Genomic DNA, 19,373 nt, shown 5'->3' with positions numbered 1-19,373 from the left:
GCACTGCCCGCCCCGGCCTTACCCGCTGCTCGCCTCGCCGGAGCCGGCGCTCCCGGTCGCCCGCTCCGCTCTTATTCCGCTGTCACCGTCCCGGCAGCCCATGGCGGGAGGTTCCTGCCCGGCCCCGCCGAGCCGCCCGCCCCCGTCGCTCCGGCAACACAGTGCCCGCCCCACCCCGCGCCTCCGTTCCCGCCCCGTTCCCCCTGGAAGGGCGCTCCTGGCAGCGCTGCGGCGAGCCCGGGGGTGGCGGCTCCCTGTGCTCTCGTGGCCCCGCCGTGACAGCGCCCGGCGGGTGCCACATGGGCAGATCCGGGCTGCAGTTCCTGCTGGGGAACGGAGCGGGAGGGTGGTCCCCATCTAAGGGCTCAGCCGGCTCAGATCGCCACAGCCACCCCCTCCCCGGCTTTAATGGCAGCATCAGAAACGCTCTTAACATGCGTGTCACGTATCTGTTCCCATCTCGCCCGCTGGCGCCTGGCGCTGCCAGGCTGCTGCCAGCCGCTGCCCTCGCTGTGCTGCGTTGCCTCGCTGGTTGCAGGACGAAGGGCTCCGGGGGGTTTGCGTTCTGCTTTGGCGTTTGCTTAGAGTAAATTCTAGGAGCAAGTTTACGGCTGCAGAGCTGGGCTTTGGCGCTTTGCAGGATTGCCCAGAAGAAAGGATTGCCCTGAAAGCTGCTCGATCAACTCCCTGTCAGAGATGGTTCACAGTCACAAATAAATCAATAGTGTAGCTTGACTCCATGTCCCTGCTCTTGCCTGCTCCAGGAATTCACCTTGCTTGGCCAGGGCACTTACTAGTCTTCTGAAAGTGGCAGCAATGTTTCTGGTGATGTTAACAAGCACATGTTTCCTATACTCATACATGCCTTGGTTTGGCATAACCATTCTGATTCTTGAAATCAGAAAAATGTACATATGGAGGGTGCGCAAGTGTAACCCTCTCACATCCTTACACCTTTCCCTGGTGCATTGGCTTCCTACTCCTTGACCTCTGCTACTTTTTCTGATGAGGACTGTGATTGCATTTCAGTTATCATCCCAGGGCCTGCTGGCTACCTCAGTGGCATATTGGCTTTGTAAAACTTAAGCCAGGCTGCCTGCAAGGATTACACGGATGGGCAGAGTCAGATCTTGGGAATGCTTTAAACAGCAGGATCCCAGGACCCACCTGCCAAAGTCAGTTTAGATACACACGATGTAACAGCAGTTAAGTCTTGCAAATACAAACTTTGATCTGCTTGTACACCCTGCTTCTTGTGGTCTTTCCCATGGAATTTATTTATGGTTACATTTCTTATTTTTTCCCTTGTCACCTGCTTTTGGCTGTTGTTCACGCTGGTCCTCATCTTATTGACCTGTCCTCATCAGATGGGTACTGGGTTAAATGGACCTCTAGTCCAAGCCAAGAGAGCAACTTCCCTGCAAGGACCAGTTTGTGCAGACCCCAAGAGAGTGTCTTTCTCCAGAAATTAAGCACCTAGGCAACATTTCTGCACTCAAAAATGGCTTAAATCCCTTGAAAAAAACAGCCCTAGGCAAGTGCCACTGGTATTGCAGTAAAACCAGGAAGGGCAAGGAGCCTGACACACTGCTTTGCTGCCAAACAAGGTTACACAGCACAGCCACAGAGCTACAGGCATGGGAGCCCCACTGGCACCCTGTGCCCCCACTTAGGTGCCCACCCTTGAGAAGGCCAGATCTCAGCTCAGAGAGACAAGTGGCCTTCAAGGGCACCCAGACCTCTTCATTGGCCACAGAGAACTTTAGGGACTTAGGGAAAACTGGTTCATTCAATGCCCTGGAGTTTAGATGCCAGTTAGTTGCTAATTCAGGCAGACTAAATCCTACTTTTAAGCCAGTTTATTTTAAACTCCTGGAGAACATGGTAGGATTTGGTCCAGTCCATCCCATCTGGCACTTCAGCTGCTGGAGAGGAAAGTGAGCCAAGATTCCCAATCCCGAGCTCAGGCAGTTGTTGCCCTGAAGCAAACCCCCTAATAACACATGAATCCACTCTACTTCCTGCACCAAGAAGAAAGAGAAGTCTCTTCTACCTCTGAACAAGGGCTTCCTGTTTACTGAAAAAAAAGAGATAACACTATTTTATCCTTCTTTCAGATCTTACAATTGCCGTAGGATGACTGCACGCGTGTGTCCCTCCTCACTGCTGACAGTGGCCTGAAAACAGAGGTTTCTACTGGCCCCTCCCATGAAACTTCTGCCTGCCAATACCTCCAAGGCTCTTTGCTGGTACCTCAGCTGCTGCCTGCCCAGTTTTCCTCAGTAGCAGATGTAGGGCAAAGCAAACACCTTGCTTGACATTTACACATTATTTATGGTTTTCTCAAGGAGACCAGTGAAACTCAGCAGCCAGTACATTGCCTTGTGTGGTTGTACAGCAGAACTGTAACAGCAGCAATGAAAATTAAGTCAATGACTAGCAGTACATCAACTCACCCTTGGAATATTAGCTTTCAAAGTGCAAAGAATAGGAGCATTTCAGATTGATAATGTAAGTTTTACTGAAAATAGGAGCTTTCAGATAAGAATCAGCCACCACATACAAACACCAGAGTGAATTTTTACAAGGTGTTTACTAAAATCTTCATGGGGGAAATTAGCCATGGCCTAAGTTGAAGTGCACTGAAGCAGTTACCATGGGTGCACTAAAAAATGATTATGAACTGTTTGGACTAAAAATATTGTTGAGAAAGATAAGTAGGTGCAATTAAAGATTTTATCAGAATTATAATGTTGTTCTCACTTGAATGCTTCAAAGTGCAACCTGTCTTTCAGCTTATGCAGATGCTTTTTAATTACAGTGATTAAAGCTCCTGCTACAGATATGACATCATGCCTGTTGTTGTTTTAAATCAGAGTTTTTCAGTAAAGTACTAAGCATTCTGAATTCATGTATGTCAATGTAAATTTGCAGCAGTCCATGAAAGTTAGTAGAATGACACCAGTTCAAGCCACAGTAACTTTCAGTCAAGTCTGGTTCTTTGCATCATCACTGGCTCACTGATAACTCCCACTATCCTACAAACAGTATCTGAATCTCACTTGAAATCTATACAGTTATTAAGCAGAATTCTTCCCGAATTTCTGCTGCAATTCTCTCTCTTTTGCATACATGGAGAAGATAATAAGATGGAAAACAAGCAAGAAACAAGAATAAAAGTGGTATTTTCCTACTGTTCTCCTGGACAATAGAACGAGCCCACAGCAACTAGACCTGCACAGGTCACATTGGTACTCAGATTCTTCAGTGTGTGGTATTAATGTTCGCAGAGAGTGGATTGAGATCAATAGTCCCAAAATTTTAGCGGTCAATGAGCGACTGTCTGTTCCTGGAACTTCTTAAGTACCCACTGCACATTTTTCATAAGGCTCCATCTAGTCTCATCAATAAAGTTTCATCTGAAAGCATTACAAAGGCAACGTAAGGCCTAGATTTTGTGAGTCATTTCTACAGTCTCATTTTCTCTCCTTTCCAATGAGTATTTACTTGTCTAGGAAAATTTACCTATGTTTTAGTGGTATAATAAAAATAATATTTAAAACTGTGGAGTAATAAATCTAATGAGTGAGCTGTCTTGAATCCAGGATCTTAAATCAGAGACCTTTGTGGAAAGGGTATCTTTTGTCAGCTGAGATGAGCAGACTTTTGGCGGGGAATGAATAATGGTCTGTTTTCCCAAGGAAGAACATTACTTCTTTTTTCCCTATGCTACTTTAAAAAAATCTTAAAGAGTACATAAAATAGAAAAATAGTTTTCACTTATGGAATCATAGAATGGTCTGAGGCATTAATTTAAAAAACCCATACTTGTCTAAGTGTGGGTCTACCTATATCTTGAGGAGAAACAGTCTGTGAGTATCTACTTACTTCCAGATCAATGTTGAGGAGATAGCTGATGAATAAACTCAAGGATGAAAAATCCAGGCTGGACACTCTTCGTGTTTTCATTCTTCATGTTTGAATACAGTGGTATAGGATAAACAGAGAGAAAAAAAACTTCATGCAGTAGTTAGAAAGCAAAGGGGGAATTAAATGCTTCCAAAAGGAGCTTAAAGCACAGAAGTTGTGGGAAGCCTTTCCTAGTTGTTTGTAATCCTTCTTTAAGTTTTCCTGCTGCAAGCAGGGCTTGATTTCCAGTGATGCTTGATTTTTCATTGCTGTAATTCCTGGTCAGCACACACTGACATGAGGATGTATTTACTGATGGTTCTAGGTCCCATTTCCAGAACAGAAGAGCAGGTAGCCAGATAGCCAGGTGGAAACACACTGTATGACCCCTAAATTTGTCCAATGTCTAATCTAGATGAAAGAAGTAAATTTCTTGCATTATTAGTTTTGAATCAGTGAGTCTACTTTGATCAGCCTTGGCTTTTCGATTTAGATGGAATTCATCAAGTTTAAAGCTTACTCAAAAACAGCTCAGATAAATCACTAGTTGCAATGTATGTTGAACTAGAATTAAATTGCATTTAGTGCAGTTAGTTTGAATAATGTAAGAAAACTTGATTTATGTAGAAATAATTCCCACTACAAAGAATGACACAAGACTAATGAGAAACGCAAATGGCTTAAAAACATGTATACAGGACTTTGAGCTTTAATTTGCACCTTCTCACAGCTTGTGTAGTGAATGTATGAATTACACCAGATCATGGTCTCTTACAGTTACACATTGTTATGTGTCTGTAACAATGTCTGAAGGCTCATGCCTGTTCTGTAGTAAATAGTCAAGCAAAGGATATGCTCTTGAGCTGAGTCAGTTCAAGAGGTGAAACTGAGATGAAATCTCAATAAAAGCATGCCAGGCTGCAGTTTTCCCATGTCCTTATTAGGTCTATTGTTGTCTTTAGCCGGATCTACAACCCATGTGAAAATACTAGAACTCCTTATCTTCCTAATCCACTGCAAAAAAGTATTGCTCATGGTTTCAAGACTCTTTGTCAAATCTCCCATCTGCTTCTTTTGTTCCATTTTGAAGAGTTACAGACTATTTAATAATTTGTTCTGTACCATTTGTTCAACTTTCTTGCCCTTCTTTGAACCTTTTTCTTGTTCTTTGTACTATGAGAGAATTAGAGCTGCAGACAATACTCAAGATGTGAGTTTGTCATGAATTTCCTGCATATTATACATATGTTTTCCTCTCTATTTTTTTCCTTAATAATTCATAATGCTATATTCCCTTTCCTTCTCTACCACTGAATACTGAGTTGACAACTTTATAAAACTGTGTGTCATAACTCAGGGACTTCTGCCCAAGTGATAGGACTTCTCTCTTCAACACTTCTCTCTCTGCATGTAGTTAGGATTGTTTTGACTGCAGGTACTTTCCTTTGTTGTTATCAACATTGGGTTTTTTTCTGCCATTTTAACCCAATAACTCACAGCTTGGAATCTTTTAGTTTCCATCTGACTTTCATTTTTGCTGCCTAGAGTAACTTGCCATCAGGAAACTCTCTCACCTCAAACTGTGCTTCTTTTTCCAGATAACTTTGATGTCAAACAACACAACTCCAGGGACAGATTTCTAAGACTTCACTGAGGACTATCCTCTTCTCCCTCCTCCCCAGAAATTTCACAGAGCCATGAGATATTTTTTTCTACAAAATTCATATCAATTTTTCCTCATTATATCACATATGTTCATGCACCTGCTAACTACATTACATAGTATATTTTCTACCAATTTGTAAAAATTCAATATCTGTAATTTTTTTTTTAAGGCTGTGCCTTTTTAAATTTCATGAGCTTCATTATAGTCAGTGGAGCATTAGAAAGATTCAGCAGCAAAACTTTGTCTTTCACAAAAAAAAAAATCACTCTAGGTTGATCAGGTGGCTTTTTGTTTGGTTGGTTTTTTAAGGAAAATAGATAAGACAGATCATCCACACAAAGTTGTTAATCACAAGACAATGAATAAATTATGAGGCACACATAATCATTTTCTGGCAAACTGACTATGATGTTTACAAATGTATTAGCATTATATAACAGCAAATAAACCTGTTTGAAACATTTCTGCCCCTGCATAAGACTCATTGCATTTCTGCCTGTGATTTCTGACCAGCAATTTAATAATTTTTTTCCAGTCTAGTGGTTAATTTCTCAGTGAATTTTCCTTGCTGAAAAAGGAAAGGTAATTCAGTAAAGACAAATGTTCCAATGTTCCATATTCAAAAACAACTTTCTTTTTTTTCTTTTTTTTTTCTTTCCCCCTGATTAGAGCATGGGGTAACTCCATCTCCAGAAGCAGTAACTCACCTTCACGAATGGAATGCTAAGCAGCATTCAAGGTGCTTCTTACTGCTGGTAAAGCAGAAAACAATCACAGGGATGCTTTCAAATACCCCTCTGGTGCTGGGAGCACTCATAGCTGCTTTCTCCCTCCATTCAGGAGGTACAGGTGCGATGTCAGGGGAAGGTGAGGGGCTGGCTCAGTGTCTGTTCCCCACCAGTTACAGTGTTTACGAGAACTCATGTCATCATTGCAAACAGGATGTTTCCTTAGAGCTGCTTTAATGAGGACAAACTGCTCCCCCCAGCCCAGCAGCTCCGGATACTTGAGATGTTTGTTTCCCTGTTGGTACGTATACCAGCTTCAGCTCTGGCACAGTGGGGGAATCTGACAAGAAGAATGATGACGCTGGGCAAGCAAAAGGGTGCAAGAAAGCCAGCAGGGATGGTACGCAGGGTTTCCATCGCCTGCTTTGGAATAAACCCAGCACATGAAGTAGTCACTGTAATAACACTCAGCCTTTGTGCTTTTCTGCTTTTCTGCCTCAAGATTAGGATTTCTGGGCAGGCTCTAGCTCCAAAGACACAACGGGGCACAAAGCATGCTCTATTTCAGACACTGTCATTTTCCCACAACCAGCAACAGCCTGAACCTTTCTGACAGTATTATGTCAGGTCCCTTCCATGCTCCTCTTACTATGTTTCTGTTCTGTTCTTTCTCCAAGTATCTTGAGCATTGCTCCAAACCATGGATTTGACACTATGATGTAGCATTCAGAAAGAGAAAATGCTACCGATTCAAGGTAAGGGAGTGAGCCACTTTTGCAATTTTATGTAACTCATTTGAGCTCTGTAGTTATTTAGTTGCATTGAATAATTCAGCGGGGAGGCTGTCTGAAGTGCAACAGCCTCTTTGTTTCCTATGAAGGGTGATGCATGCTTGTAGGGCTTCAGACATCTATCCAGCAACTGGCACAGACTTTTTTAGAAACAAATGCATTTATACATTCAGAGACTAGCTCCCAGCACCCATCCAGGCCCTCTGCCAAATCTTCTCTTTTTCACAGCATAAGGCAAAATCCTGTTCACAGTTTTGTCAGCATTACTCTACCGCTTTCAGCGAAGTCACCCCAGAGTCACACAGGTGCAAATGAATTTAATATAATCTTTAGTGTTTCACCAACTCAGCACGCACCATCTTAAACCTTCTGCTCCACCTGGTCAGTGGTTCTCCCCTGCCTGCTGACCTGGCACACAAGCTGATGCACAGATACCAAATCACAAATATCAGTCCCCAGAGAAATGTCAAAACATGTGTGACTTAGAAGCTAGCCATCCTGAGTCCTCATGCCAGACCTCACGAGAGACCTCCTTGCTAACCTGCACCCCAGGCAAATGCCCCAGCCACCTCTGCTCAGGCTGATTTTCCTGCACCTCCTTGCACAAGAAACCTGACTACCACCACTCCATGATGAGGAATGACCCTCCTTGGGGACCTTCCTTTTTCACATCGATCTTCCCCATTTCCATACAGCTTACCCTTCCCTTAGAAATTAGACATCATCATAAGGAATAAAAACTGCTTAAAAACCTGTAGAGCATACCTGTTTCCTCAGAGAGTTGCAACTAAAAAGCAAAAGTGCAGTGACATGGAATTACATGGGCATCCTCCTCCTGGGAACTCATCCGCTAGCATTTGACATGGACTCAGTCAGAGAGATGCTGCTGCATCTGCACAAACTGCTGCAGTGAAACCTCAGAGTTTCTGTCAGACTGCTGGATGAAATCGCAGCTTCCTTGCTGGTATGCTCCGGCTCCCTTTCAGCTCTACACAAGCAGCCTGCCCTGCAGAGGTATGGAATTCAAAAGCTGCTTCGGTTTGTTTTTCTTTGAGTTGTCTGCAGTGCTGCTACAGAAAAAAAATAAAGGAAAGGGAGGAAAGAAAAAGGATTCCTTCAGGCTTTTACTGTCAATGGTGCAGGAGGATGAGTGAACAGTGCAGACAGCTAAAAAGATTATGCTAAGTGGTGCAAGAGGCTAAAAGCTTTCCAATATGTCATTCCATTGTTTGTTTGAATATTGTATATAGACATATAAAAAGGGAACAGTTCAGCCTTAAGGCCATATTCATGAACTGAGACAACTGTGTGAAGAACTAAAAACTCAATGCTGTTCTGCCAAAGAGAGTTTCAATAAGCAACCTGAGCCGATTTTCAAAATTTGTTTCTGGTCTCCAATTGGTGTTATTTCTCTAAACACAACATTAAAAAAAAAAAAAAAGAAAGAAAAGGGTGATCAAACCATGCAATCAAAATCTGCACATACATCTCAGAGCCTGCAGTTTTAGAGGTGTCCTTTTGAATTTCCATCTGCTAGGACAGCAAGGGCAGGATCCCCTTATTCTAGTCACACTAAAGAAATCATATTAATTCTAACATACCAAATTACTTGAGCTAAATGTGGGTGATCCTAGCTGCATAGGCACCAGCTGTCTTACGACTAACACTGGTGAGCACATTTCAGCTAAATGTGAAGAGATCCAGAGCCACAAAATCTTGAAGAAAGCAATCTGTGAATGTGCTGGCAGCAGCCAGGTGTCAAAAGCACAGCTAAACCTGAGAAGTCACTAACTCCTTATGCACCTCCCCAAACTGTCATTGTAATATTTGTGTTTCTCATGAAGAATTGATGGTTGAGACTGCTTCTTTGAGCTTTCCTGACACATATTACCATGTCAATTTACCTATTAGTCTTAATTTACTGAATTACTTACGGCTTCTCCTGTCAGTGTGATATGGTCTAGGGATTTGTCTCAAATATTTGCTGGGCATATTAGTTTTTCTTTCTGCGTAGTCACAGCTGCATCTCAGGGCATGGTTTCACCAAGCCCAGGTGCTGGAACAGAAGTGCTCATGCTTGTCTGATCTTGCAGTCTGCTGGATCAGCCCACTGACCCAGCTGAAAAACAATCCGCTATTTTTCTAGGACAGGTTTTCAACCAGATCAGCTTGCTGACCTCTTTGATGACATAGTCATGAGTACTCTGCCAACAAAAGGGAGAAGGGGGACATGCATCTGCAAAGTGAAAGAAAATGCCATCCATTTTGGTTTCAGTCTGCATGTCAGTCTCTTAAGGTTCTCCATGAAGGCAAAGTTCACCACACGCTCATTGAACAGTACAGATCCTGACCAAGCACAGTGGTATCATGCTTGAGTCTGCATTTATAGTCACCAGATCTACACCACCTTAACTTCAGAGGATTTACTCCAAATTTATACTTATCTGAGGGGTAACTCAAGAAATCTCTGTGCAAGGAGCAGCTGGTATGAAGGAATAAGACACAGATCACCACCAGTGCAGTATTGCTGAAAACATGTAATCACTATTTAATTTGACTTCTCAGTTTTGTCAAGCTCTTGGAGATTCTCCAGATGTAAAATTCCTTTCTATTCTTATACCAAGAGGAAACGTCTTCTCAATTTCAAGGAGACAAAACCCAGCACAGGAAGCTATGAAATACTGTACCACTACAGCAGAGTTTGTCTGACACAGAGACCTAAAACAATTCCTGCATTGTGCTGTAGTATCTCCATGTCATAAGATGACCAGGAAAACTGTTCGTACATCTGCCTGGGCAATTGTAAATATTTTAATGTCTCTTTACAGTTTTGCTTGGCAGTTGGACACCTACATTAGGCAGATGACGCTTGATCTTTGTTTTATCTAACTTCTCCCCACAATAAATTAGACATGCAATCTAAACCAAAATTCTTACATGATCAGTGGGGAGAGATAGTAACCTCCAGAAGGCAACTCAGTCCTTCCTAACAGAGGTATGCTGTGTAAGTGGGGTCAACTGGCCCCTGAAAATGCCACTTTCCCTCCTTTGCCACTGACAATAAAAGTAGCCAAGGTCTTAAACTGAAGAAGGAAAAGAACTTATCTGGGCTCACTAAAGGACAGATTTGAACCAAAGAAAATTGATATTCATGAGGAAAAAGTGGGCTATGATGGTAATCTAGACCTCTGTCTAACCTATGCACAGATCTGTCAAAAACTGGCACAAGCCTATTTTCTCCTAACTTCTTGAGCTATCCTTATCCTTACGGAATGGGAAACCAGAATATTGGAGGTCTGATTGTACTTAGACAGCCAGGAAGTCCCAGGGCTGTTGCAGCTGGGAAGAGGGGTTGGGAAGAGAGGTCTCCTTTCTCAGGTACGTGACTGTTGTGGGCAGAGGAAGCACACGATGAGCCAGAGTGCAGAGGTCCAATGCCAGGGTAGAGTTTAGATCCTGCTCCCCCTGAGCATGTACCCAACATACTGGAAGACAAGCACAACAACCTGATGAAGGTTCAGAAGTCTGCAGCACTTGGAAGTCTGGAAGTGCTCTTCTGGCAGAGTGAGAGTGTCAGGCTTACAAATCTATATGCATGTTGTACTAAGTCAGTTTGTCACTTGCTGGCTCCAGTCCTGGTAGGACAGAAATCTTACCACGAGTACAATTTTAAAGAGACATTGCTGCTCAGACAAGAAGGCAAGTTTGTGTAATTTGGGAACAGAAAAGCCTAAATGCTGCATGCACTCAGCACTGAAACAGTACCATTTCCAGGGCCTGTGTGTGTCACAGCTGACGGCAATGGAGCCTGAGTGTTGGAAATGACTCCCTCCAAGCAGAGCAGGTTTGTTGCTATGCTATTTCTGAGCCCTCTGCTTACTTCTATTACTGGAAGGGACTTACGTTTGTTTCTAAATCTGTCTCTATTGATTAGCATTTAGTAACTGGCTGTATGGCTTAATATAATGATCAGAGCTCTTGCTCCTTTTGTTATTCCTGATGTGCAGAAGACTGTTCTTCTTTTTTTTAGTTGAAGGATGTTCCTGTTAGCTTAGCTTAGCACTGTGCATACTTTACAATCCAGGGTATTTAGAATTTTATTTTGAAGCATTTTACACTGGCAACAAAGAGAAAACGAAGTATGTATTACTCATTTTGAATGTGCTTATGAATATCTAGCAGAACATTATTGATGTGTAAAATATCACATCAGGTTTATTGCACTAGGTATTTTGTTGGCTCTCTGTGTTACAGAAAAGGTGTGATTTTCCCACAAGTATATTGATTACATTTAAAAATTACACTGTTTGTAAGTCTATGTCTTGGCTGAAAAATAAAGTTCTTCTTTTATCAGACCAGTCTGTCAATATTTGCCTTTAAAGATATTAATTGCAAATATCACATTATAAAATTATTATTACCAGACAAGCTATTAGGTTTTGTCTATAGTGGTTTTCTGACCAGGACCTTACACTTTTTGTGATTATATCTCTAAATAACTTTTGCTTAGCTCATTCATTCCAGCTCCTTTCCTGAGGAAAACTTGTTTTCAGATGTCAATTATTAGTTACAACAATTTATTCAACTATTTTCTTTAACAATTTCTACTACTTTTCATCCTGATAAGAGAGTTTACTTGTGTTGAAAACGTAAATTAGACGTGGTTACACAAATGGTCACTTTGCTGTAGATGTTCAGTCAGATGCTCAGCAAGACAGTAACAATAGCGCTAGTGTAGTTCAGGGGAAAGAGAATATATGGACAATTATTGCATGCCATGTGTCCACTCATGTGATATTCATGCCCCAGCCATTTCCACAATATCCCTCTAACATCTGCTTCATGACAGATCAGGATAGGTTATGGTTCTTCAGAGTTTGTTGGGGAAGAGGATCAGACCAAGTTCCTATTGAGGTTTCTCAATGGGAGTGGAGTTCATCTACCAGCATTTCCAGGAATGCTGCTGTATTATTTGCCTCTGCTTCCAAACACTGCAGCCTCAAGCCACTGTCTGTGATATTACCTAGGGTAAAATAGAAGTTTCCAGGTGGCCACCACTGTGATCCTTTTAGAACTGCAGAGCTGTGGTGTAGTGGTGCCCAACTCCTAATGAGAACACAGATATACTCATTTCCCCATCCAGCAGTTTTGCAGTTGCTATTCTTCATTTTGAGACCTAAGAACATCATGTTTTAGTCAGGGTCAGGATCTAAAACAGGTCACAAAGAACTGTTTCTGATGCAGCATTGAGCCATCTGGGCAGGGTGCTGCTAGAAGGTGCCTGATGACATCATCATGAATTCTGGGAGCCATCTTTGAGTCTCTGGCTCTTCCTATACAGTTGTGTCATGTCTTGAAATCAACTCAAACATCTCTCAGCTATTCATGACCAGTAGGAAATGAAAGCTGGTCATTCACCTTTGTCTCTCTTCTGAGAAAAGGACTTTAAACTGGTGTTGATACTGGAGGACTGAGTGGAGTAGCCCCACAGATTATATATGCCATCCTCTCCCCTGTGCAACAGGGCTCCTGTTTGAAAACTTTGGGACTCATGTCCAAGTCACCATAACTATAGACAGAACGGATATGAACACCATGGAGACAGAAGAAAGACCCTTGCATCTGGAATAATGTCTTTGCAGTGCGTAAGGGGGGGCAGTTTTGCTTATGCTGATGCTGACTTACCAGGTCAGTTCTTGAATACTTATTTTTCACAAGGTTATGCTGGAGACCACAGCCTCTCCCCCATGGTATGCACGCTGTTTACCAGCTGCTTTAGCGTATCCTACTTGTACCGAACACACTCAGGAAATCACACTCTAACACTTTGGATGTCACAAGAAGTGGCACCTCAGTAGCACTAATGCTGTCCCAAACAGTGACAACAATGCTAGGACCTTTAAGAAGGCTAGCTGTCTGTTCCTTTTAACACAAAATCTCTAAGAGATGGATGAGAAAGATTACAAAACTTAGAAGATAATCCTAGTATAGAGAGCTGATGCTCTTTTAGCAGCAACATACAACAATTTTTAGTCATCCTTCAAAGGATTCTAATCTTTATCTTGGCAGGATGATAAACAAAACCACGATCACAGGATATACAAATTACTCATTCTGAAGGGCTCTCCTTCTTCAGCTCCAGTGTGAAAACACAAAAATGCAGAATGTCATTTAAGACTCAAGAAAGACTGGGGGTGGTATCTTCTGGTCTATGTTCCACTGCTCTCACAACAGCCTTCCTATGCAGTGTACTGTGTAACAGCTCCTATATTCTGCTTGTACTACCGTAACAGAAAAACAGTGCAACTCAGTCATAAATGGAGGCTGTCATTTCAGTGAAATGGCCAGAATCAAATCATGCACCTACATTCAGGAGATAAGCATTTTGAAAGGAGATGCTAAGAAAGTTCCCTTCCTTAACTTCACTGTGATCTAAAATAAAAACAAATAGAAATACACATCCCTAATCTTAATATTTAAACAATTTCCAATAAAAGAGGCATTTTGGTCACAGTCTGGTTTTTGTTACTGCTTTTTATTGCTAAAATGGGAGGAAGGATGGTCTTGTGATTATAGTGGCAGGCTACAAGTCAGGAGATCAACATTAAGCTTTTCAAAATTTTCCTCTGTAGCTTTGGTCTCTGTTTGCCCTAGGAAACAGTGAGTGATGTGCTTACTTAGCCTGAAGGATTATAAGAACTTTTAAGAATAAAAACCAAAAATGTTGGATTTAAAGTCTGGTGATTGGATCAAATTTTGGGTAACTGGGTCTAGTTACATTTCCAGCAGAAAATCTGACTAAATGAATGTTTTGTATGCATCTGAATCACTGTGACTGCTCATCTTGCAAGAGAGGTTGGAGTAAGCATTCAGTGCTGTACTGATTGTCACATGGCTCACCTATGAGATGCCATTTTGAGGTCACAGCCAGGTAAACACAAAAATGTCAGTTCCCACATACATTACAGGCTGAGCTTTTCTATAAAAATGTGACATGGAAACACCAAGTACTGTTACTCGTGCAGTCTTGTCAATCTATCTGTTACATTTACAGTACAGTACTGCCTGAAGGCTGGACAGTTCAGAGTTCTATTGGGCCAGGTGGGTACAAATAAATTACCTCTTTTCTTAAAGCAGGTTTTGGAGACAGAGGAAATCTTGCTGCACTCCTTGCAGAATTACGTGCTTCATCTGACAACGTTCACCACTTTGTAGGAATCATAGAATTATAGAATGGTTTGGGTTGGAAGGGACCTTAAAGATCATCTAGTTCCAACCACCCCTGGTGTGGGCAGGGGCAGTTTTCACTAGACCAGCTCCATCTAACCTGGCCTTCAACACTTCTAGTGTTTACAAGGAGAAGCTTACAAGGAGAAAAGCAAACACAGCAAGCTACAGCACAAAGGGCTGCTGCTCATAAAAGCACTGCCAGTCAGAAAGTAGACAGCTGTTAGAGTGAATTCTGGCTGCCTGAAGCTGTTGGAAACTTTTGAGAGGGCAGGCCACGGCAGGAAATAAAAAAGCACATTGAATAAATCACTTGATGCTCTGATTAAGAGGCATGGGACTGTGTATCATGTGATAGTTAAAGCTGTAAGCTCCAGCCTTGAAGATATTATTTTGTACACGAGCAGTCTGAATGGGCAGATGGTATTCATGAGCAGGATTACTATTTCCAGCAAAACAGGTCAAACCGAGTCACTTAGAAATGGAATTAAAATGTAAAGATCATTATCTCTGAAGGTGTATGACTTTTAAAAGAGAGTTAATGAATCAGGCTCATTATAATTGCACCATTTTAAACAACAGAGACATTCTGTGTAATAGAGAAAGGTTTGCCTTTGTTTCTTTTCTGTCAGCTAACTACACACTCGTTTTCCAGCATGAAATTTGCCTCCAAATAGGAATTGATCTGCTGACTAGTACTGACCAAAATGACTCATTTTCCTATGTTATCCGGTAAGGCTACAGACTGAGTGACATCATGTTGTGAGTGAGAGCAAGTGCTACATACAAAAAGTGCTTTGCTGACAGCAACACCTGCCCTTAAAAGCACTACCCTGCCTCACTTTCCCGTGCTTTTTCTGTTAGCAGGTGCCTCCATGGGTGGCTGACTGCTCTGAGCCAGGGCTTAAAGCAGGTTGCATAGACAGCTCAGGGATGAGACACTCTGCCCCCTATAGAGCATCATTAGGGTCAACCATGTGGCAGAGGTGTCCACATTACTTCCTATAGCAACAAGGGGACAGCTTTGCTACCTCTAGTTGCCAGCTAGTCTGGAGCAGATGGTAGGAGGAGCTGTTTTTGCAAACACAGGTTCCAGCAGCCCTTCAAACTCCTCCCCCGTCTCCCCACACTGAGAGAGGAGAAGTGACAGAGATTCCAGGATAACAGCAAGAGCCAGGCAGCTGCTTGCAGGGGCAGGATGATAAGCTGATGCAAAGACTAGAAGGTGCTTTCGAAAGGGCCTAAAGGAAGGAGACATCATTCTGCCTTTTCTACATGAGCATTAGCTCTCTGGGACCATTTCTCACAGACCCATTCCCAGCATTCTTCTTTGCCATAAGACCTCCCCAAACCCCACCACATTAACAAAGCATTAGCGGGAAAACAGTATCTTGGTTGATTTCATGAACATTAGGTGCCCAGGAATTTCAAGTGTTCTGCTTTTTCTTCCTGAACCTGGGTGGATAAGATCCTGCTCAGCTCCCCACAGTGTGGCTAGGTGCCTTTTCAACCCTGGGGCAGTCTCCAAATCTCCTCAGCACTGGCTGACACTGGGCTCCCAAGGCAAGCCTGGGAAATCTCACCTTAGGCCCATGTCTTGCCCAGAAGCCTGGAGACAGGCAATGTACAGCAGCCCACTCCAGCATGTAGGGCTGGATGGTGAGAGGCAGCTTGCAGGTGCTGGGGAAGACGCTGCCAGCCCACGTCTCCCAGCGCTGCTCTGGCAAGCTGGGCTGGCTGGGGCTGTTGAAGAAGGCAGGCAGCTCCCTCACCTTAGGCAGGGGAGGAGGCAGCAGGCAACAGCCTCACAAACCAGAGCAGAAAGAGGCCACCAGCCTGGGACAGCTCTGCTCTCTTATGAGAAACAGGGTGGCTTGCGCCTGCTCTGCCTATGCCACTTCTGCATCACCAGTCCTAGAAGCATGAGGAAATTACACCTGGGGCTGCCATCCAGCATATAAATGCTTGGGCAAGAAAACAAAGATTATCTTGCTCCGCTGGCTGTTGGAGGTGTAGTGTGGAAAAACCACGAACCTGGAGAAGAGCAGAACTGGGGCAAAAGAGAGACATGAAGACTTAAGGGAGTTGTCGCAGAATTAATTACTCTTTGAAGAAGATGCCCATCATCAGGTGTCTCCCATATGAGGCATGATTTCAGCTGGGCCTTCAAAGACAGCAGAGGCCAAAATCACCTTGTTACATCCATGCAGGAGGGAGGACAGTACTCTCCTTATACAGCAGATGAGTTGGTTAAGCAACACCAAGAGGGCTCAGATTGCATTGGGATGTTTGTGTAGTGGGCACTGCACAAACTCCCAGTAAGGCAGACTTTTCTGCAAAGGGCTTGCACTGCAGATTGGTCCACTAGTAAAAAGTAGAAGGAGAGGGGAGACAATTTAAAATCACAACTTTATCTGTGTGCGGAAAGGAAGTACAGTGGGAAACCAAAGCTGAAGATGGTAAACTGTGGAAAAGGGCAAGTGAAAGAACAGACAGGGAAGTGGCTGGAAGTGAAAGGACTGGGAGTAAAGGTTTGCAAAGAGTTTGGCTTGATAACCAATCTGCAGAGGAGGTAACCAAGGGACACAGCACAGTCCAGGAGTAATGTCAGCAGGTTTTGCCTCTCTGCATATGCTTTAAATGCACTCCCTGCATCAGCAAGCTCTGCCTCTGGGGCCAGGGAAACAGAGGCTGGCATGTGCAGAGAAGATGTTTAGTAGTGCGATCCTGAAGAGAAAGATTCTGTTAAATCAATGTTATACCAACTTCTGTGCCAGAAGGTGCGAAGCAAGCAACTATTTTGACTGACTGCTATAAATAAAAGATATAATCTTGGTCCCAAAGTAGGGGTATAACTCTTTCTTCAGTGATACTTTTATTCTAACCCTCAGTCTCTTGTGCAACTAGTCAAAATGTGCCTTGTGTTTCTTCTATCCATGCTCACATACAAATTTAATATGCGTGATTGTAATACTTGTGAGAAATACCAAACTGAGGATTTTGGAACATAAAGCTGTGCATTCAACTGCAACACACACACAGCATAAACAGGGCCTTTAGTGTGCCTCATTCAGCTATGGGGGCCATGGAGATGGGGGCAGAGGGGCTGCAGCGGTTTGCCTCTCACCTGCTCCCTCTTTTGTGGGCTTACTCTTTCAGCAACAGTGGCAGTTGCTGGCAACTCTGGTGGCTACCCTCTTTAAAGTTTCAGCTGAAGGACGTTTATTGATTCTTTGTCTCTTATATCTCCCTATTTTTCTTTTTTTTGTTCTTTTCTTTTTAATTTTATTTTAATAGGTTAGAAAGCAAGGTATGTAGAGTAAAAACTATTCAAGGGAAATCCGTGACATTTCTTTATGGCTCACAGAAACAGGAAAGGTTGTCAGCTTGTTGGAAAATATGCAAAGAACTTAATCTAATCACTCTCACTTGTTGTTGTAAACAGGATTTAAATGCTGCATTAGGCTTGTGACTTCTCTTTTGACTTCTACTATCCATAATTCATTATTTGTTGCATGTGACTCGTTGGTTAAATCATATGCATTATTTCTGCTACATGGTGAGCTTATATAAAACTGGTCTATGAAAAAGATCTCCCTGAAATGTGAGCGAAAAGAAACACCTTTTGCAAATGTTGGTAGAAAATAAGAGAAAAACAAAAGTAGGGTAAGTTGAGCAAGGATGGCTCTTTTACAAGTGAAAGATTGGGAAATATTTATTTCCTTTTTCACTCACATCTTGTAAAGCTATGCCAATTCATGTGGAGAGAGACTAGGCACAGGAGAGGCAAAGGTTGTGTCTGACATCGATAAACTTCTCTTTTATCTCATTATGCGGTCAGTTTCTGAGCTGTAATTTGAACTGTGGATCAAGTAAATGTAACAAAGACACAAAGCATTAGTCAGACTTCAGTAGGCACAGGTCTTCAGATTCAGTTTCCAAACTTTCCAGTTTGCGGCTAGCATCAAATATCATAAGCTGTACAACTATTCTTTTAAAAGAGTTCAGTTGTCTGAAGGGAACATAAGAATGCCAGTGACGAATTACAGTATTCAGGCAATTAGGTTTGCTTGCTCCCTTTTGCCTCCTTCTTCCATTTGTCAGATTTTATTGTAAATTTCAGCTTATCTCTTCACAAGCACCTTTATTTGATATCCCCTAGCAGAGAAGCAGCATTTGACAGTTTGGCTTCAGCCTTTCAGAAAGAGAGTTGTTTGAGTTTGCAACCATATGCTCACCACACAGGTGTACCTTCAGATAGACTGAGGTGTCATCACCACACCTTAATTCTGAAGTGATTCAGAGAGGCCTTAGTGTAAGTACATGCCAGGCCCCATTCAGCAAGATGGCCAACATGCAAATGAAAGATAAATAAATGACAAACTGCTACAGCTTCAACTTGCAGAGTGTCAAGTAGCTCTTGGAAAGTGTTTAGAACTTTCCACTTCAGTTAATTTCCATGGAAGCTGAGAGATTTCAGCATGGCCAGAGTTGGTCTGTCACTTGGTAGTATTCAGCTTTAGAGATCAAGGGGAGTGAGTTGCTGCAGAGATGCAGAACTGTGGAAGCTTTGCCCATGGGACAGCTATACACTCAGTAGATATAGCTCTGGTCGTGACTCTTGCAGCCCGTTGTTTTTCTATGGTAGATAAAGGGAGATCCTAGGCACTCTAGACTCTGAAGAATTCCTGAATAAATCCAAGGCCATCTCCATCTTGTTTAAGGATTGAATTCTCATTTTCAAGTTTAACCGTCCTGAGGTAAACCCTCCTCTCCTCTATCTCCACAGTGCAGACAGCGTGTGAGCCTATAGTCCACTTATGGTATAGACCACTATCATGGCATATAACACTGTCATGGCAATAGTGACAAGTTTATAGGCATCAGTACACAAAAAAGCAAAAAATTTCTACTTATTATCTCTGTTTTTATTATCTGTACTATTTTATGCCAACTGTTCAGGTTCATTGAAAAGAGGTGCATTTTTCAAATTGGTATATTTATTTTAGTGAATATTTACATGTATGTACTCCCATATCAGGTGTGTACATG

The 19,373-nt window shown here is 42.6% G+C and overlaps 1 protein-coding gene across 6 annotated transcripts in view; it reads right to left on the bottom strand.

The window, feature by feature from the left end:
* LYST (lysosomal trafficking regulator) overlaps positions 1 to 7,934 on the bottom strand; it is an 87,283-nt gene extending 79,349 nt beyond the window's left edge. For 4 of the 6 annotated variants that reach the window (XM_032682405.1, XM_032682404.1, XM_032682407.1 and 1 more), the window contains exon 1: positions 23 to 188. The gene's annotated coding sequence lies outside the window, so the exon portion shown is untranslated. Of the gene's footprint in view, positions 1 to 22; positions 190 to 7,859 lie in introns of those variants that run through there. The other 2 variants (XM_032682406.1, XM_032682408.1) reach the window with 2 other exon arrangements.
* Between the last annotated feature and the right edge of the window lie 11,439 nt (positions 7,935 to 19,373).

This window comes from Chiroxiphia lanceolata, chromosome 3 (assembly GCF_009829145.1).
Source record: "Chiroxiphia lanceolata isolate bChiLan1 chromosome 3, bChiLan1.pri, whole genome shotgun sequence".
In the NCBI taxonomy this organism is placed as follows: domain Eukaryota; kingdom Metazoa; phylum Chordata; class Aves; order Passeriformes; family Pipridae; genus Chiroxiphia; species Chiroxiphia lanceolata.
The sequence above is the reverse complement of the archived record's forward strand: the minus strand, read 5'-3'. Positions and strand labels throughout refer to the sequence as shown.